General features: G+C 36.5%; 1 pseudogene; it reads right to left on the bottom strand.

Moving 5' to 3' along the window:
- LOC132495803 (developmentally-regulated GTP-binding protein 1-like) overlaps nt 1-21,130 on the bottom strand; it is a 90,396-nt pseudogene extending 69,266 nt beyond the window's left edge.
- Nucleotides 21,131-21,475: the final 345 nt, after the last annotated feature.

The following is a 21,475-nucleotide window of genomic DNA, read 5'->3' on the forward strand; positions in this document are numbered from 1 at the left end:
GCCTATGCTCTTAGATCTCAGAGCTTTTTTTTTTTTTTTTTTTTTTTTTTTTTTTTTTTTTTTTTTTTTTGCGGTACGCGGGCCTCTCACTGTTGTGGCCTCCCCCATTGCGGAGCACAGGCTCCGGACGCACAGGCCCAGCGGCCATGGCTCACGGGCCCAGCCTCTCCGCGGCATGTGGGATCTTCCCAGACCGGGGCACGAACCCGTATCCCCCGCATCGGCAGGCGGACTCTCAACCACTGCGCCACCATGGAAGCCCTTCCAGCTAGTTTTTATCCATCTTGGAATCCCCGTCCAATATCTCTCCAAATATTCTTTCTTTCCATTGCTTCTTGGACTCCAATTTCATACATGTTAGATATTTTCAGTGTTCCCATATGACCCTTATTCTCTTTTCTATATTTTTAATTCTTTTTCCGACTTTATTTTTCTGCTCCTCTGATTCCTAGTTAATAATTTTCTTTTCTGCAGCATCTAATCATTCATTAAGCATATCTATTAAATTCATAATTGAGTTTATTGTATGTTTCATTTTCTAGAGTTTCCACTTGATTATTTTTAATGGTTTTCATTTTCCTAGTAAAATTTTCCATCTTATTTGTTTTCTTGGACACATTAATCAAGTTATTGTAAAGTTCCTATTTGATTACTATAATATATAAATGGACTACCTGTGGATCTTTTTCTGTGATCTGGCGTTTTTTTGTGTGTGTGTGGTATGCGGGCCTCTGTTGTGGCTTCTCCCGTTGTGGAGCACAGGCTCCGGACGTGCAGGCTCAGTGGCCATGGCTCACGGGCCCAGCCGCTCTGCGGCATGTGGGATCTTCCTGGACCAGGGCACGAACCCGTGTCCCCTGCATCGGCAGGCGGACTCTCAACCACTGCGCCACCAGGGAAGCCCATGTGATCTGGCTTTTGATGTTGCTTTTTTTGTCATTTGATGAATACCACAAATTTGTAGGAAAAGTTATAGAGGCACTAGATGATGTTTTCTTTTTCCTGAGAGAATTTAATTTCCTTTTGTTAGCAAAGAAACCACCTTTATCCATACATGGATTTAAACCGTTTCAGAATTTTTGAGTTCTGTTCTAATTCCAGTTTGCCTTTACACTACAGTGTAGCCCTTTGGGAATCTCAACTGAAAGTCTTAAGTATTTATCATAGCCCTCCTCCTTGGAGAAGGAGCTTACCTGAGAGTTGCCTAATCACACTTTTAATAGAAATGAAGTTATGAAAGCCTATTCAACTTCTTTTTTAGTTTCAATGCCCTACATAGTTTGGAGTGAAGCTTTTCCACTCTGGGATGGGTATCGTTCAGAAGTCTAGAAAGTTTTTACAAAGTTGAGTCGTATGATTTACTGACTGATTTAAATTTATGACCCAGTAAATACTAATGATATGTGAATACTTGAGAACAGAATGTTTGAAAAGTAATCAACATCACAAATTTATTAAAGAAAAGTTATTTTAAAAACCTGCTCTTATCTTCTTTAATGTAATGATGGATTTATTAAATAAGGGGATACTGGGGATCAATGTGTTATATATTATGGATATAATACGTTGTTTGATGAAATGCCATATAGCATAGTTCCAAAACCATCAATTTAAAAATACTGGGATTGGGCCTCCCTGGTGGCGCAGTGGTTGGGAGTCCGCCTGCCGATGCAGGGGATACGGGTTCGTGCCCCGGTCTGGGAGGATCCCATATGCCGCGGAGCGGCTGGGCCCGTGAGCCATGGCCGCTGGGCCTGCACGTCCGGAGCCTGTGCTCCGCAACGGGAGAGGCCACAGCAGTGAGAGGCCCGCATACAGCAAAAAGAAAAAAAAATAAATAAATAAAATAAAAATACTGGGATTTACATGGTATTTATTTAAAAAGCAAGCAGGGTTAGAAGGAAGAATGTTCAGCTATAAAAGTTACTCTAAATTGTTTGACAGCTATTCTTTCCACCTTCTGTGCTTTTTGGCACATTACATGCACCTTTATTATGACATTACTATAGTGGATTATGTTGTCATTTTGCCTCCTTCACTAGACTGCAAGATCTTTCATATGAGAGAACCATATTTATTCACCTCTAGGTCCTCAATGTCTAATGAAATACTTGGCGTACATTAGGAATTCCTTTTATTATTGGCTGGAAATGGTCATTTTCATAAGTAGTAAAATAATTTTAATTTTAAACTGGATCAAAATCCTTAAAATTTTTCAAGCTATTATAAGTTCCCATGTGTGAAAGTTGAACATTTTTTTCTCTGAGAAAAGAAATATTTATTCTACATAAAAGATGTGATTTCAAAAAATGTTTTTCCTTAGGTAAAGAGAAGCCAACAGGACAGAAGTCTCTGTGGACAAGAGGGAGGGTCTTCAGTTTCCTCATTTGTAAAATAGGTGGTTGGACAAGAGTCAGTGCTTCTAAAGTACTTTGTTTTGCTTTGAAAATACTTCTGTGAGATCAGCTTTCCCCACTGTAGTGTCTTAGGTAGTGCTCAGGAACTAGGGGTGTAGAGATGGGGTCCTCACCAACCTGCCGACCCTGCCCATTAGTGTGTGAGATCTATGCTGAGATTAGAACATTGGAAAGATAAGAGCTTATCTAAGAGTGCTATTGTAAATCTAACCATAGGAAATATTCTGTTACTTGCTTAAAAGGAAAAAAATTATTCATTTGAAACAAAATATTGTTGGCTTCTCAGTATAGGAATCCTTAAAGTTAAAAGTTCTGTTATACAACAGTTAATTGAGCCAGAAGGGTTTATGTTGAATAATATATTTAATACAACCTGTCGATGTAATTTGGTATTAATTGCCAAGTTGCTTCAAATATAATAGCTTCAAGTATATAACTAACTTGACTGCCAGCTGATAACACTTTATTATTATTTTAGGAAATAGTAGCACTCCTTGCTGAGAATATAAATATAATATGAAGAAAGTAGAGCAGGAACCATGGAGCTAGGTGACTGTATAGTACAACCTTGTTATGCGAGAATTCTGGAAAGGACTAATATAAAGAAGACTTTCACTGTTCTTTCTAAAAGTAGATGTGTTGTGCTGAGAAATGAATCATGCAAAAACAGTTGTAGGGATTTTGCTAATCATTACATATCAGAAAAATGAATTTGATGTGTTTCAATTTTTTGTCTACTTGTTAAAACTTGTTTCCTAAAACTAATTATTAAATAAAGTTCTGCCTGTTTTGAAATACTGAAAGGAAAACAAAAAGTACAGATGTTGCTTCTTTTAAAATTTTTCATAACTATGAATTTTCACTAATTAGTACTGATTTTTTTTCCTGTATTCTAAGTACAAAGTAGGGAGATGCATGAAATAGTTAAAATATGGAAAAATAAAGTGTGGATATTTATTTACCAAATTATAAGAAGTAGTCTAAAACCAAAATAAGAAATCATAATAAAAATTCAGTGTGAAATTGAGATTGAATATTTGCAGATACATTTTCAGTATGATGAGGGGGGAGGGATCCTCATCAGATTGCTGCTTGAGGATTGTCACTAAACAGCTACTAACTTGTACCTAAGATCCTGATTACTATGGAAGACTTCAAGTGATAACTCTTTGAAAAATTAATTCAGGGACCAGAAAATAACAAATAAGAATTTTTGTTCATCTAAACTAATTTTAAACAGGCACTGAAACTTGTCTGGAATTTTGCAACCCATTGAATCCAAGGTAGTTATGTTAAATATGAATAGAAAAGCTTAGGTGAGTGACAGTTTTAAGAAAAACACCTTCTAGTTTTTCCCATTACAGGGATAAGAACTAAACGTCCATTGGAGTCTATTTTCTGCATATTTGATTTTCATCCAAAGATTTAGGTGAGGGGACAGAGTAATTGGAAAGGCTTCTTCTAGGCACTAGTCAATAAACCCACAACTATTCAGTAATAGGGACTTTGGAGCAGAGTTAGGAAGTAAAAGTAAAAGTAAGAAAAGTGGGGAAAGAAAAGTGGGAGGGAAAAATGAACAAATTTTTTAAAAATGTGAGCATTAAGTAGGAGTCTTTTGAAGTAGATTGTATATATTAATAAGTAGCTTTTACACCCATTTGAGAAATGTAAAATATAACTTAGGCATCCCACAGAATTTAGGTGTATTTGTTTTCTTTTCAATCTCAGCCACCATTATTGTGTCCTCTCATACTCACTGCTGGTGCACCAAAATGTCACATCATAGGGACTCCTTAAAAAAGTCAACACAACTTACTCTTTACAAAGCATGTATATGTGGGAAACTAATATTATTGGTACCTAGTACCAGACACTTATGTTATCTCTTTTAATTCTTATGTTTTACAACTAAAGAAATCAAGTCTGAAAAAGGTGGTCCAAATTCAACTACAACTCTGAGGTTTTTGATATTTCTGTTACTAGCTACTCTGATGTTTACTTAATTGTTAATAATAAATGGATAATATTTTAAAACAGTAAATAAATTTCTCAACTAAGTAATTTGAAAATTTTCTCAGATAGTTGATATAGTAAAGGCTACAATTATAGGAGAGGACATATAGAAGATGAATTCAAGTTATACAAGCAGTGATAGGGTATTCTTGGGACAAGGTTGGCAGTGATGTTTGTGTCTGAGCTGAATACAGAAATGTTCTCAGAAGCACTTTATAAATGAGATTAGGATGCAGTCATGGTATATTTATTTACCCACTTAAACTCAAACAGTTCCTCATCTTGGCCTCAGTGAAAATTCCAAGAAGCAGAGAACATTGTGTCTCTTCTGTTTTGCCTTTACATTGTAGAGAACAAAGTAATATTAAGTAATAGATATTAAATTAGTATTTTCTTAATTAAACTCTTAACTATAGCAACTACATTCCCCTGAATATAATGATTGTGCATAGTCTAACTCTGCAATAACACAAAACTATTTAAGTTATGGTCTCCCAAACCAGTTGAAGGAATTAATCAGCAATTTCAGTAATCTTCATTAAAATGTTGAAGCAGGTAAAGTTAAATTCCATCTTATTTTACTTTCTTCATGTTCAAAGGGTCTACGTTATTTTGTCAAGCATAAGTGTATTTTTCACATTTTAACATCTCAGAAATTGAGATGTGACTTTTAAGTCGACATGATAAAAAAATCATCAGTGTCATGATTAATTGGCATTTTTTTAGTAGTACACAGAAAATTGATGCATTGTCCAGTTAATGACATCTTAGTTTTAGTGGAATTAAGATACAAGGCATAGGATTCATAAGACAGTGTCTTCCTGTAGATACATCTGAATGTCCAATAATACTTAGGTGAAAATCTTTTAGACATTATTCCTCTTAGGGATACACACGTATTTAATAAGCTTCTAAAATGAAGCAAAACAATCAAGTAAAAAAAAATAACTTCAGAACTCCAAAGAACCATTTACTAAAGGTAGACTTTCAATCATGGTGGTAGGTAGTGGCAGATGTATTTTTGGTCAGGGTCTATTTCTGGCATCATTGAAATCTGTTCTGCTTGCTCCAATCTTAGCTGTTACACTCACTAGTAGATTTAGCCTCTTTTAATCTCAATTTCCTCATCTTTGAAATGGAGATACATAATCTACCTCATAGAACTGTAAAGAGGACTACATGAAATGGCAAATGTAGAGAAGTAGCACAGTTCCTTGTACATAAATGTTAATTTTTCCTGAAGGAGTGGCCTTGAAATGAACTGCATTTAGAACACTGAAATTCATCACAGGTAGTAGAAAGAATTTTCGATTACTGGTTTACCCTGACTGCAGACTTGATTGATAAAGTGTGTTTGAACTAGAGACTGTTAAAACAGACTCTTGAGGATGGATGTCCTGTGCTCATTTTAGTACATGATTAGCAGGACACAACAGGGTGAAGGATGGAAAAAAACTCCTGTAATGAAGTGATAACATTCATCAATCAAAGATCTGTGCCTGAGTCTCCAAAACAGAAGGTGTGAGCGTCGTATTGGGAGCACCTCACTGTAAGATGGGCAATGCAGGTAAATACCAAAATACTTTTCACAGCATTTAACACCAAGAGGCTGTGGTATAATCCCTGCATAGGTATATAGGTAACTACTTTTGAATGCAGTCCAACCATTTCTTCAAACTGTGTATCTCAGAGTTTGAAATGCCTACCATTAGAGTCACTTTGGTTTTAAATACATGGTCTCTAGAAGGACATTGCACGAATGCACAACTGTCATACAGAAGGGGGCAGATATTTTATTGGTTCATTAGCATATATTAGTGTGTCAGATTAGATATGCAAGGAAATAGAAATCAAGCCAAATAAGTTGAGTGGAGATGAAGACGTTTAGATATTCTCAGGAGGAGGGCAAACGCTAACAGCAGGAAAACAAAGAATCTGTCCAGATGGAAGACTATAGGAGCTTTGTTATTGGGAAAAGAATAAATATACAATTATGGTTCTGAAAAACAAGGAGTATGCTGATACTTCATTGCTCTGTCTCCAGTTACTAACATAGAATGTGGCACAGAATAAGCCCTTGATAAATATTTGTTGAATGAACGAACAAGACATTTTTAAATGAAATATTTTTTACTGTCTATATATTGCTAAAATATCATAGAGTGTAAAGTGAATTCCACCTTTACACGTTCATGTAAGGCAAGAGCATTGCAGAACATTGACACGTCATGTTGTATCAGACTTTTGTTGATGTTCAAGAAGTATAAGCTGCTCTATAATACACCTAAACCTATGCAGTAAAGAAAAGACTTAAGAAGTCAGGTTTTTAAGTATGTGGACCATGTTTCTTTTCATCTTTGTAATCCCAGTGGTTATCATAGTGCATGAAATATGATAGGTGTTCAATAAATGTTGGCTAAGTTAATAGGATTCTAATATACACAGTTAATCATCCAAAAGCTTTTGTGCACATTTTGTCTAACAATCCAGAAAATTGACTGTATAGTTACCATGCAGACATAGTCAATGGCACGCCTCTCTCATCTATTGATGGGGTATAATTTGGTTCATTTAATTGTGTTTATGTTTTACTGTGTTGTATTTTCTTTGTGAGAATATTTGTCCTTCTGCCAAATTTTTGCTTAGCCACATTTACACGTGTACTGAAAAATTAATATATTTCAGTGGCCTTATGTTTCTGTTGAACAGCCACAAGATGTTTTATTTGCAGCATCTGTGTATTTTAAAATATCATTCTGCCTAAGAGATGCCAATTTTTCATGTAAATGAAGATGAAAAATGAGATTAAAACATTGGTAAATAAAAGTGAATCTGTAGTTTTCTCAAAATATGGACTCCAGTCCTTTTCTGAAAATTCTTACTTAGTTCTACCTGGGGAGGGGGAGGGATACAGATAGGGAGATTGGAATGTACTAGGTGATTGCAGTCTTTGAACTTACACACACCTTATTTCCACTTCTGTTTTGAGACTATGAATCCTATCAGGGTGGGGCTAAATGGAATCTGGGAAAAGTACTCATGCTTCAGAAAACTCCCCCAACACCACCCCACATTGATTTAACCTATGGCTTTCCGTTCTCCTGCCAGTGAGAATTTTTTCAAAAATTCCTGGGTGCTTGTGTTGATCCTTCTGTGGGTGAGCAGAAGAGGGAAGATTCGCATATGATGATGTATTCTTCCAAATTACAAATGCTCCCCCACACCCCTTTCTGATCATAAAGGTATCATTCTGAGTGAAAGGACGCTTTAAAAAGAAAAAAATTCCTGTTGATTCAGAAATAACACTGTTCATTTCCCTGTCCATCTGGGGACTACTGCTTAAATGATTGTTGCACATTTACAAGACTGCAGGAAATTTCTCGGTAGGTGGTTTTGTGCATAGTATGTGCTAATTTGGTGATATTTCTCCATTATCTAAATGTTAAGAAAGACTCTGGCTGTGATTAGTGGGGTGATTTTCTAACTCATATTCAGATAAACAGAAAAATCAAAACCAAGTTTATGATTCTTGGGAAGGAAATGACATATGAAATAATTTCATCCTACATAGTAAAAGCATCAAACATATAGTTTGTAAAACAAATATAGTCTTACTTATGATGGGATGTGTGTGGCAGTAAATCAATGAGAGATTTTATTGTCTGGTTTTCAGAGGTTTTTTTTTTTTTCTCTTCATGGTATCTCTGTAGCTCTGGATATTTAGGGGTATGAAATCACCTTACCCTGTCCTTAACAGTTTTCAATACATGCATATCTGAGAATGTATTGAGAAATCATATAGAAACACCACTTTCACTTTACAGATGAAACTGAGGCTCAGAGACCTTTCATGCTCTAATTCCCATTCCTAGCTGTTTATACTAGAGTCTGACATTGTCTATCATTTTCACTCTGCATTTAATATGCCTGAGCATGAATAGCTATATTTATAACAAAATAGAGTTGTTCGCTTGCATTTCTCTTTTCTTGCCCCCATTTAAGTCTTATTGCTTATTATTTATGTCTTTCTGGTATACTAAAGGTAACACAGGCCACTCTCTAGATTCATATTCTCCAAATGTCTAACAGCAGAAATTGAAATGTTATTACAACATATTAAGTGCAATTGTCTTCCACGTAACATTTAGAATGTTAGTATTCTTCTTATAAACCTGGGCAACCATTGATAACAGGGGCTAGTTTTGCTTCTTTAGTATCCCGAGTACCTAACACATTACAGATTCTCATTATTTATTTGCTAAATAGATCAACCAGTTATGAGCACATCAATTATTTTATGCCATCAGTTTTCCATCTTGTTTAATTTTGTGAAGGTCTAAGGTAAGAAAATATCTATTTATGTAGACATTGCAGAGTTTTGAGTTATACAGATACTTCTCTATCACTGAAACTCGATTTTACTATGCAAATGCTCTTTTATTTAACAAGTATTTCCTAAGTGTCCACTCTATCCTTAGTCTCAGACTAGGTGTCCTAGATTAGCAAGGATAGCCTGTGAAGCATGTTATTTTCTTCACTGCCTCCAAGTGAAATCTATAATAAAACCAAAGCCATACTTGACTTATTTCAGAGAAAAACTATTCAGAAAGACAGTTCCATATTTTCAGGCAACTTCGCAGGTCAGATGCCTTTGGGTTCTTTGCATGACTGAGTTAAAGCGCTAGAATGCATGTAAAAGCTTAGTGGATTGTATTTGCAGTTTCACTGAGCAGCCATAGGTAAAACCAGATTTTGTTGGGATTTCAAGTGTACCCACTGAAGTGGTCGCTTGTGATTGAATTGCAACTCTGTTGAGATACGTCACTAACGATGGACAAGTCACTGGTATGGCATTTTCAGGTTACAGTTTGGTTTTGATGTTTGTCCACATGAAGACTATCCCTTTATATATATATCTCACACTCAAATGGAAAATTAATCTAGGAAATAAGATTGAATTGTTTTGAAGAAGGAACTAACTGCTAATAAAACTTTTATGATAAAACAAATCCCAAGCCATTCTTTTTTTTTTTTTTTTTTTTTTGCGGTACGCGGGCCTCTCACTGTTGTGGCCTCTCCTATTGCGGAGCACAGGCTCCGGACGTGCAGGCTCAGCGGCCATGGCTCACGGGCCCAGCCGCTCTGCGGCATGTGGGATCTTCCCAGACCGCGGCACGAACCCGTGTCCCCTGCATCGGCAGGCGGATTCTCAACCACTGTGCCACCAGGGAAGCCCCCAAGCCATTCTTTATTGGTAGAAAATTTCCCTTAAAAAACCAAAGCTTATAAGTTTATTATACTGATAAGCTAACTCTGTTTAAATGTTCAATAAGGAACTTAAAAAAAATTAACCACTGAAAAGTATTAAGGATGTCAATGAAAGTAAAAATTTTTAAGGCATGAATTCCCTAATTAACTGCTGAAACCCAAATTAACATGAAATTTTAAAGTCTAAATAGCATTTGCTGATATATCATCTGGGACACATTTTCCCCTGGCTGTGTTTCCCACCAGTGCTGGATGAATAGTCAGTAATTATTATTCAGTATCACATATTTCATAGAAACTGTCAGAACATGCAATTAGTCAGGAATGATAAAATGGCAATAAAAGAGGAGTAATGAATTGGCAATATGTGTCATCACTGTATGATAACATACATTTCTTAAAATGTTTCATAGCCTACTGGTTATTAAATGTAATCATGACTGGTCAAAGCAGATGACATTTGATTTAGGGACTAAAATGTTTTAACTTTCTCTTGAAAGAGGACCACGTTTGTTTGATTATCTTGGCCCTCACTATACCATAAACCACTATAGAATTCTCTGTTAGGAAATCTGCTCTAGATCGGGGGCCATTGTCTGAAGCCATTTATTACAGAAAGTTGTACAAATGCCTCAGCTATAATATGATTTCACAGCATGAATGCCATGAACACTAAGTCTCTAGAGAAGAAGTAAAATGTTTGCAGCAGCTGAGCTCTAATGTTAGAGTTTAAGACACACATTGATTGCAAAACTTTAATCTTTGATACAACTTTTAACCTTTCAGCGCACAATTTAAGTGGTCAAAGAAGGCTGAATATAAAGCCTTATTTTTTTTGTTTCTGCAGATAAACAAGGGTAATAACAAAAAGATGACCTTAAATATCCCTGTTAATACCAGCATATCCTTTCACATTTTTCCATTTTGCAGAGTCACGCATATAGAGATATATAGCTGTAATTTAGACTGTGCTGCTTCTAAAAATTGGCCACTGCAATTCTCATTTTGAAAAATGCTCAAGCTTACCAGGCATAACAATTTAAATCATCAATTAGTAGGAAGTGATGATCTCTTATGCTCCATTTCACCTTTGACTATTGAAATCACACCCTAGAGGTACCTACATTGTGGTGATGGATGAAGTATTTGAGACATTTCTGTGATCCGGAGCTTCTGGGTTGCAAAAGAATTTTTTACAGGTGTGTAACCAGAGAAGAGTGGTTTAACATATTTCTCATCCTATAGTTCATATTACATTGACTAGAGGAAGAGAGTTGCTCATTTATGAGTTCTTGAAGGTGGTGACATCTGACACAGATCTGAAATGGGAGACTGAATTTAATATTCATAATTAAGTGTCGACACTCATGCTTCACTCTCGTGCTTGGCAGTATTGTAGTGACATTACAGAAGAGTGGTACAGAACTTGCTGTTATGTAGCAGATTTTTTTTTTTTTTTTTTTTTTTTGCGGTATGCGGGCCTCTCACTGTTGTGGCCTCCCCCGCTGCGGAGCACAGGCTCCGGACGCGCAGGCTCCGGACGCGCAGGCTCAGCGGCCATGGCTCACGGGCCCAGCCGCTCCGCGGCACATGGGATCCTCCCAGACCGGGGCACGAACCCGTATCCCCTGCATCGCCAGGCGGACTCTCAACCACTTGCGCCACCAGGGAGGCCCTGTAGCAGATTTTTAAATGAGCATATGTCACAGCTCCCTATGAAGTCATGAATTAGAAATTGGCTTTGGATTCAACTTGGTTGGCAGCTATTATTTGGTACATAGATCTCATGAGACAGAAGAATGCTGTTATGCAGTAGCTACTCAGAATTCTGTATAGCATTACATGGTCATATTAAAGATAATTCTTAGGTTTTCCATCCAAATCAACATTTTTTGAGGGTTTACCTTCACATTTATGATGTAAGGCTGGAGCCTCACAGCACTACTGTGGAGAATGCAGAGTTCAGTATAAAGTGGATGCGTTTTTGACCCTATCCAAGGGGATTTATTACTAGAAATACCAAAAGAATCTCATTGTGCCAAGGCTTCATTTATAATAGAGTCCCACGGCATGGATCCTGTGGATAGCATTACAGTATAGTTCTAGGTCTCTAGGACAAAGAAAAGCAAGTATGTATAAAAGAAAAACATGGGGCTTCCCTGGTGGCGCAGTGGTTGAGAGTCTTCTTGCTAATGCAGGGGACGTGGGTTCGAGCCCTGGTCTGGGAGGATCCCACATGCCGTGGAGCAACTGGGCCCGTGAGCCACAACTACTGAGCCTGCGCGTCTGGAGCCTGTGCTCCGCAACAAGAGAGGCCACGATAGTGAGAGGCCCGCGCACCACGATGAAGAGTGGCCCGTGCTCGCCACAACTAGAGAAACCCCTCACACAGAAACGAAGACCCAACAAAGCAAAAATAAGTTAATTAATTAATAAAACTCCTACCCACAGCATCTTCTAAAAAAAAAAATAATAACTGAGCTACGATGCTGTGTCTGACTTTATAAAAAAAAAAAAAAAAAGAAAAGCAATCTTTGAGAACATAGGTGTTTGATTATTCATAGTAATGTCTTATTAGGAATGTTGATAGAATTAAGATATCCTAAGCTTGATACTTGATAAATATCTGTCACACATTAACAACTTCGAGGCTATAGCACATTCAGAATTCTGTTTCTGAGAGAGCCAAGACAGTGGTGTTACAAAGCCTTCGCAATTATTTTCCGTGCCACAATCTCAGAAGGTTAGCCTTCTACTCCAAAAACCTACATGACGTATACGTACTATTCATGGCACAGCTGTCATTCACGAATCTGAGTTCCCCTTGAATTTTTATTTACTTACATTTAATTTTATTTTTAGCCTCTAATACTTCTTGTCTTCATCCACTAGGGTATAGAGTGATAACTTTCTTTTGTATCACCTGGCACTATTTCATTCAGTCATTATGGGATAATCCTCAAATTCTTTGAGCCTGAGTTTCTTGATTTGAAATGTCAGAATAATAATAACCAATTTTATTCTCAAAATAGAATGGATTATAGCAAATACAATTTCTTAGTACATAGGAGGTGCTATTTTGTTCCAGAATCTATTATCTCTATCGTTCTCATTCTTTTATAGAATTTAGTTGCGTTCCCTTTCAAATTTACTTTTTTGATTCATGAATCCCACTTCCTCATATGAAAATTTCCACATATTCTTGATTTTAGCTACCTTTTCTTGTCTCTTCTTTAAACTTTATATTGTCTTTCTTCAGGCACGGCACCAGAATTCTACCCAAGAGTTCAGATTTTTGATCACCTCTTATAATCAGCTTCTTTTTTTTTTTTTTTTTAGCATCCCAAAGGGAAAGTGAAATCTTGTTGAAACTGAAGAGAATGAAGAATTACTCATTAGTCAAATGTGGCTTCTCTTGCCATGTAAGACTTGCAGTGGGATGAGACCAATGTCTGTGACAGTTCATGGGTGTTATCTTCTTAACTGTCTGCCCTATTCTCTCCTGTATTGTGGCAAATAAGCAAAAAGAGGTGAGAAAAAGGTTCATTGGGCCAGATAACCGAGTGGACTTAAACAGGCATTGTTCGTGAAGGCATGACCTTAGTGTCAGTTTGATTTAACAACATAGTATTAAAATTATTTTTATTAAAGTGATTAGAATTTTATTTAAAAACATGGTACATATTTATTATTCCTTTACAGTGTTTCTCGAATCATCCCTTTTTTTCCATTCCCATTGCCAACATTCAGATATATATTTTTGTACCTTATGCCTGAATTATAAAAATATTTTTCTCACTAGCTTCCATTTCTTTATTCTTACCCCCCTTTACTCATTCTATATATTGCTACTATATTAATCTTTATATAATACCATTTTTTCTTCATTCCACTTTCATGCTTACACATCCTTGAATTGCAGCAGAGTTCTCAAGAATTTCCACCCAAATGGAAGATGGAAGGGGACTGGAAGATCCTGGGGGCAAAGAATTTATCAATCCTCCTCAAATCTTATCTTGTAGCTTTAAAATGCAAGTTAATTTTTTATTCTTAACCATATTACTGTTAGTATTTGTTTTAATGTAATTAAAAATACTTCCTGATTAAATTACCTAATATTTCATTCCAAATCTTGAGGTAATTTTGATGTCCAGGAAGATTTGCCATATTAGTCCTATGGCTCCAAGTATCCCTGGCTCTACCACATTTTCTTGGAGGTAGAAGTACCCTGATACGAGAAGTCAGATTGACTTCAGACTCTTTTCCTGGAATTTCAAGATATTCCACAATCTAGGTTTAATAGACTTTTATAGACTATCTTCCATTAATTCTCTACATGAATCCTACACTCCAGCCAAACTGTTGAACTTATACAGGTTCACCTGTCCTTTCCTACTTGTCTTTGTTCACAACTTAGCAGTAGCTTCCTTCCTGTTCTCATCTCTGCCTATAAAATGCTGATTAATTGTCAGTATCAAATTTATACTCTTCTTTAACTGTCTTTAAGCTGGAAGCATTCTTTCCCACAACTAATTTCTTACAATCATCCGGTGAGTTGTACCGTGATACTTAAATTCTTATTCTTTGTTTTGAATAGAACTCTGTTCCCATACCCTGCTTCCTCCTTCAAAAATTTGATTTTCGTGGTAACAAAGACTCTCTCCTTGACCAAACTTTAGTCAGGGTCTTCAGAGCCCACTTTTTGGCCTTGTCCTTGGGCCCTGTCTGCAACCTGCCTAGTTCAGCTGTAGCAAGAATCCTGTTATGTCTGCTTATTAAGAATCCTTCCACCCTTGATATCTGATCACCGTGATCTGCCTTCAGCAAGAATCCTGTTAAGTGGGTTTAGCAAGAATTCCCCTACCCTTGATGTCTCCTCTTTGTAATTTTCATCTAGTGACCCCTCACTCTGATTATTGACTATAAATCTCCAGTTGTCTTTTCTGTATTCAGAGTTGAGGCTGATCTCTCTTCTCTATTATGATATTCTCGATATCTATCACAACAGTCCTGAATGAAGTCTTCCTTACCATTTTAACAAGTGTCAAGTATTATTTTTTAGCAATGGGGAGTGTCAATCATGTTAACCTACACCCTGGGCTATAGGGTATGGATATAACACAAGCTAAACCAGTCAAAAGTTTTTTTAACTACTGTCCTCTAAATGGAATTACATGGGTATGAGCCCTAAGCTGCTCAGGACCATTCCCTGCTACCACCATATGGAGAAGCTGACACGAAATAATGAGGATGTCACATGAACAGAAGCAGAGGCCAGATCTATCTGCTTTTAAGTCCTTCTTTTCAGTCATCTTTAAGGTCAGCCTGACTTTTGCTCATCCCAGTTGTGTAAGCAAATAATTTGCCTCCCACCCCACGGTTTTTTTTTGTTGTTGTTTGTTTGTTTTTACTTAAGCACATTCAACAAGGTTTCAGTTTCTTAAAGTCTGAAAGCCAAAATGTCCTGACTGATATATTCACTCAGATAGCACTTTTCATCTACCCTGCTATGTTATTGATTTGTAATCTTAATTCCTGTTGTACTGTGTATACGTTATACTTTGTGTAACTCCACAGAATACAGACTCTTAATAATTATTTACTGATTTATGTCATTTTCTATGTGCTTGAAAATTAAAGAATTCCGACAGTTGTCATTTTAAAAAGTTCTTTTGTTCTAAATAAGTTACTATGTAGAATATAGAAAATAGAGATTAGTATAAAGATAAATTTATCTGTAATTTCAATACCCAGAGATGACCTGTGAGTAACTGATATACTCCACTGATCATTTTTCATGGATCATAATGTACATATCATGTGTTCATTTTATTTTCTTTCTTCAAATAATATATTGTGAACATCATTCTGTCAATAGTATCTTTCTATCATGTAAAGCCACTGCAGTGAATATAAATAATGCTCTATCTTAAGATATCTAGATTGTTTCCAAATATTCCTGATGTATAACACAAACAAACCAAACAAAACTAAAATTTTTTTGTTTGTTTTTGTTTTTGTTTTGGCCGTTCCACGCAGCATGTGGGACCTTAGTTCCCTGACCAGGGATCAAGCCCATGGCCCGTGTGGTGGAAGCGCAGAGTCCTAACGACTGGACCACCAGGGAATTCCCAAAACTAAAATTTTAAAATTTTCTTTTTTACATATTTCTCACACATTTGGTTATTATCTGAGGATATATACATTAAAATGAACTTTTGGTGGATATTGCCAAATAACTTCAGAAATATGGTACACATTTATACTCCTAAAGTAATGAATTTACAGTTTTAATTTTTTCCTCAAATTGTAGTTAAAAACTGATGTTTTATTTTTTAGCTTACAGTTCATTGTATATGAGGATAAAAATATTTTTTGGTTTACTAAACTTATTCTTTGTTAAGTTTTTATTTCCTCACTTATAAAATTTTATTAATCTCATTTTTCTATGTGCTCACTGCCTTCTTTTAATTGGTTCATTAGAATTATTAACATATTAAGGAGGTTAGCATTTGTCATTGATGATAATTATAATGATTATATTTTAGAGTTATTGGCCCTTTTTCTTTCATACATGCTAAGAAATTTTGTTCAGTTTTATGTTTGCATTTTAATTTTTAATTTTTGGTAAGGTATATTTAGAAAAGCAGTCCATTTTTCATGTGTTGCTTTTCTATTAATGCTGGCCAGTTCCTATGCTTTGGGTCTTATATATGTAGAATTATATATATGTGTGTGTGTGTGTGTGCATGTGCGTGCATGCATGCATGTGTGAATGTATGTATGTGTGTATATATATTATTATATTCCATTGTACAGTGGAATACACTCTATTTTTTATGATTATCCAAGAAAATTTTGGTTTTTATATAGGCATGTATCTTATATTACATATAAAATGAATTTATAAAGTTATATATTATATATAAAAACATACATATGTAACTTCATCTTACAGTTTGGATTAATTGAATTTATGCCATGTTGTAGCAATTTGGCAATAACTTTAAACTTCTTGGAAAAGGTTAAAAGTCAAGGTTAACTAGTAGTAAATTAATGTAACACTAAAATGTTAAGAAAGCCCTGTAGAATGCAATTCTAGACATTTGTTACAACGGATCAATTTTTCATTAAATTCTTTAAATGATTTCAATACTACTATTTTGGTGTGAAACCAACTGCCTTTCATAATACTTACCAGAAGATGGCACTATATTAATAAACAGAGATCTCTGTATTTTAGGAAATGCAGATAAATATTGTCAAAGTATTAAAAACAATTCCTAGGGCTTGGCAAATAACTGTCTAATGATATGCTTGTCTTATCTTTAATGCCTGTATATTAAAATGAAAAGTTTGCTGTGCATCTGGAGGGGGAGGGCTTAAAAATGTTTTACTCAGTATAACTGTTTTCCTCATGTCTTCACTCTTCTTTTCACGTTATAAGAACATCTTAGGTATAAAAAGGCTGCTGGGCCTCCCTGGTGGCGCAGTGGTTGAGAGTCCGCCTGCCGATGCAGGGGATACGGGTTCGTGCCCCGGTCTGGGAGGATCCCATATGCCGCGGAGCGGCTGGGCCCGTGAGCCATGGCCGCTGGGCCTGCGCATCCGGAGCCTGTGCTCCGCAACGGGAGAGGCCACAACAGTGAGAGGCCCGCATAACGCAAAAAAAAAAAAAAAAAAAAAAAAGGCTGCTAATTAGTGGATTTTTAAACTAAAAATATGTAACGTATCTGGAATCATTTGAAAGTTGTGTCCTCACAACACACACACACACACACACACACGCACACACACACACTACTGTGCTGAGACTGAAAAAATGGAATAAAAGAACCCAAAGCCAAAGTTGGGGGCATGTTTACATTGCATTTTATTTATAGCAAGACAGAATCATTCATCAGAGGTTTTATAACAGAGCAAGGATCCCTTCAACCACTGCTTTCATTTAATGCCATTAAATATGGGTGTTTTTTTAAAAGGCGTCTAATTTAGTATAAACTGAAATGCCTCAATGTGTGCTAATAATGGAACGTTTGTTCAGCATAAAAAGTGAACTTTAATAAACACCTTCCTTTTGTATTGCTCCTGGCTCCAGAATTTTCTAATGAGTAGCAACGGGATCTCAGCAACCACTAAGAGGTTTCTTAACCTGACAGTAATTTTGTCTAATAAGTAGACAGACAAGAGTATTCAGCAAAAGTTCCATTGAGGTACTCAGTATTACCTCACTAATTCTTACTAATGCCTGGGAAACAAATTGTATGCCTTGGGATCATCCGTAAGGCACTGGTTCAGGAGAAAGAACCACAGAGATAATATAAAACTTTACTAATGAGCAGAAATAGCATTGGTACATGTTTTGTTTTGTTTTTGGTATGATTCCTGTATTGCCTTCTGAATCCGTATAAAAACATGATCAGCAACATCTCACTCTTTTCTTTGTAACATGTAGCTCGATAGTTAGACACCACACTTATTGAGTTCCTTCTATGGGCAGAGATAGGGTCTTCAAAGTATTCAGAACTGAAGGGTACATTAAAGAAACAGAAAGCAATGCTTTTTGGAAATAGCCATTTAATTAGGGAGAAGGAATAAACATTCATGCAGAAAATGGCAAAAAAAAATTTATAGCACTGAGTAATATAGTGTAAAATGATGGTGGGATTGATTAGTGCTTATTTGATTCCTGATCAGTGCTTTTAGTAGAATGTGGGGGAAAAAGCCTAAATATGCTCTTCAACACTCATCACAGTCTTGCTATGTAGATGTTATTGTCTTCTCTTTTTGATGAATGAGGAAACTAAGTCTGGCAGAGGTTGACTAATTTAGCTACTCAATCAGCCAATAGGCCATGGGACAGGATGTGGACTCATCTGTTCTATCCCAGAGCCTGAACTCTCTCCAAAATGCCAAACAGAGCTCTGAAACCTTTTCCGTACACACCTGCACCAGCTTAGGCTCACACTCATTTTGTCCGCCTCCTAATGTGAAATTTTAGGTTGCCCATCTTTACTCTGTTCAAATAAAATTCCCCACAGAAGATTTTTCAGAGTCAGAGTTGAGATTGATTTCTGTGATTCATCTGTCAACTGTGAAAAGAGATTATAGCTGAAAGTAAAGTGACTCATATGATGGCTCATGTTCACTGCTGCATGACTGGCAGCTTCTAGAACATAAAAACAGATTTTTCCTTTCCTTTGATGAGTAAACAGCGTGAGGACATTTCATTCAGTAAAGCTGATGACAATTTTTCTTTAAGTTGGATACCCAAATTCTTTCAGAATCACTGTACAGTAATATTCCCATGTTATAAAATTGCAAGATCATCTCTTCCAAAGGGGAGTGTATTCTCTTTTTTCAACTGTTTACATTGTCTGCTTCTCTTCTAATGATTTCCAGAAAATTATCTTATGTATTTATATTCAGGTCTTTAGAAAAGAGAAGTTGCTCTCTGAAGGCTCTGAAGGCAGAACAATTAAGTATTCCTTCACTTGGTTTGTTCCAGTCCCTATAAATCTACTGATTAGATTAGTTCTCAGTTTTCCTCAGATTGTATGTGTGCTTTGAAATTCTTTAGAATTTATTACTTTGCTAACTATAAAAAAAGGATGTATTGACTAGAAAGAGTTTTTCCTTACTTGCACTCGTCTGGATTATTGATTTTGGTCCTTCAGTTCTAGTAAATAGAGCCAAAAAGTTTAGGGTAATAATTCACGATCACCTTGGAAATTGCATCTATAAGTCATTGATAAAACTGTATTAATCAAGCCCTAGTCCAGCGGTCCCCACCCCTTTTGGCACCAGGGACCAGTTTTGGTGGAAGACAGTTTTTCCATGGACCGGGGGGAAGGGGTGTGGTTTGGGGATGATTCAAGTGCATTACATTTATTGTGCGCTTTATTTCTATTATTATTACATTGTAATATATAATGAAATAATTATACAACTCACCATAATGCTGACAGGAGGTGGGGCTCAGGAGGTAATGTGAGTGATGGCTCGCTTGCCCGCCGCTCACCTTCTGCTGTGCGGCCTGGTTCCTAACAGGCCACGGACTGGTACCAGTCAACAAATGCAGAGGCCTTGTGAGTTACGAACAAATCTATACTGGAAGACAGTATCACAGAAGAACTGAAGTACATTTTTGGAGTCAGACAAACCTGAGCAGAAATCACAGTGAGAGCTTGGCTAAGTTACTTAAACTCCTTCAGCTTTGGTTTCTTCTGATCGGTTTCTTCAAAAGGTTCTCATAAGAATTAAATGAAATTATGTATGTTATATGGATATATATTATATATTTATATGTCCATGTATTATTTAGCACACTATCTGGCAGTAAGTGCTCAAATTACGATGTTTTGCCTTTTCCTTTTCCTATGATGATTTTTAAGTCTTTATTCACAAAGCAGACATTTTCCCCCACTTCTTTCATCAAAGGTGTGTTCAGTTTCTTATATACACAGAGAATGACCAATAATCTATTGCCACAAAAATGCCTTATAACAAACAAGTAAAGTCCTCAGTGATACACAACACAAACATTTATTTTCGCTTATAAGTTCATGGTTTGGTGTTTCTGCTCGTCTGGGCCTGGCTGGGCCACTCTCTACTGTGTCTGTGGTGTGGCAGAAGGGAATATTTCCCCCACTCCCACCCCTTCCCCTTGTAGTTCTTTTGGCTGGTCAAATAATTAAAATGACATAAGGCAGATTAACGAGAAAATAAAATTTATTATGTACCTATGGGGAATTCACATAAACATGAAGGATTCCCAAGACAGTAAGGAAAGATGAGGTATATATATATCATTTTGGACTAAGGAAAAGGAGTTAGGGGCCTGAGACTTCAAAGGGAAGTAAGGAAATTCACAGGAAGTTGAAAAAAGTCAATGTTTGGTAAACAAATGTTTGCTGGGTCATCTACAGACCATGGGACCCAGAGAAGACTTTGATCAAAGGGGCCTTGCTAGGTTCCTCCCTGTCTACCACACCTATTTCATACTTTACCACAGTTATCTGTGGTTATAACTCCTTGGAACAGGCCTTCCATCTTCCATTCTTGCATTCTTTTAGTCAGGGGAAGTTCAGGGGTTCTTCCTGAATCTTTGGGGCCTTGCTTGTTTTCAGCTCCATATAATCTGAATGCCAGAATGGCACATCTTGGGACAGCCTACCCTGAACCCCATCAGTGGTCAGCTGCAAATCAGCTGGGGGCTGGCTCGTCTATTATCTCACCTGGCCATCTGCTCTCTGATCCACATGATTTCTCATCCTACAGTGCACCACCCGGGACTGGTTCCTTTCCAAGAGACAGCATGAGGAAGTATGCAAAGTTATTGAGGCCCAGGCTTGGAACTGGCACTCTGTCACTTCTGCTTTACTCTCGTGGCCAAAGTCTATACCTTCAGAAGGAAGGAGCTGCAAAGTCATGGGGTAAAGGCTGTGGATGTAGGAAAAGGTGGCAGATTGGGGACTTTTTTTTTTTTTTTTTTTACAATTAATCAACCGTAAAGATGAGGTGGCTAAGAAAAAAGAGACTTCTTCAAAAAGATGCTAATATCTTTTTGACAATTTTGCATTTTTTACTTTCAAGTTCTCATGATTTTTACCTTCATAGTTAATGTCAGTGCAAATTGCGATTTATAATTATAATAGCTAATCATTATTGACTGTATACTATATGATAGGCATATTGGCATTTTACATTCATTTTCTTATTTAAATTTTACAACTACCCTTCAAAGCAGATGTTATTATAATATCATCATCTCTATT

Source organism: Mesoplodon densirostris, chromosome 9, assembly GCF_025265405.1.
Source record: "Mesoplodon densirostris isolate mMesDen1 chromosome 9, mMesDen1 primary haplotype, whole genome shotgun sequence".
Classification (NCBI taxonomy): domain Eukaryota; kingdom Metazoa; phylum Chordata; class Mammalia; order Artiodactyla; family Ziphiidae; genus Mesoplodon; species Mesoplodon densirostris.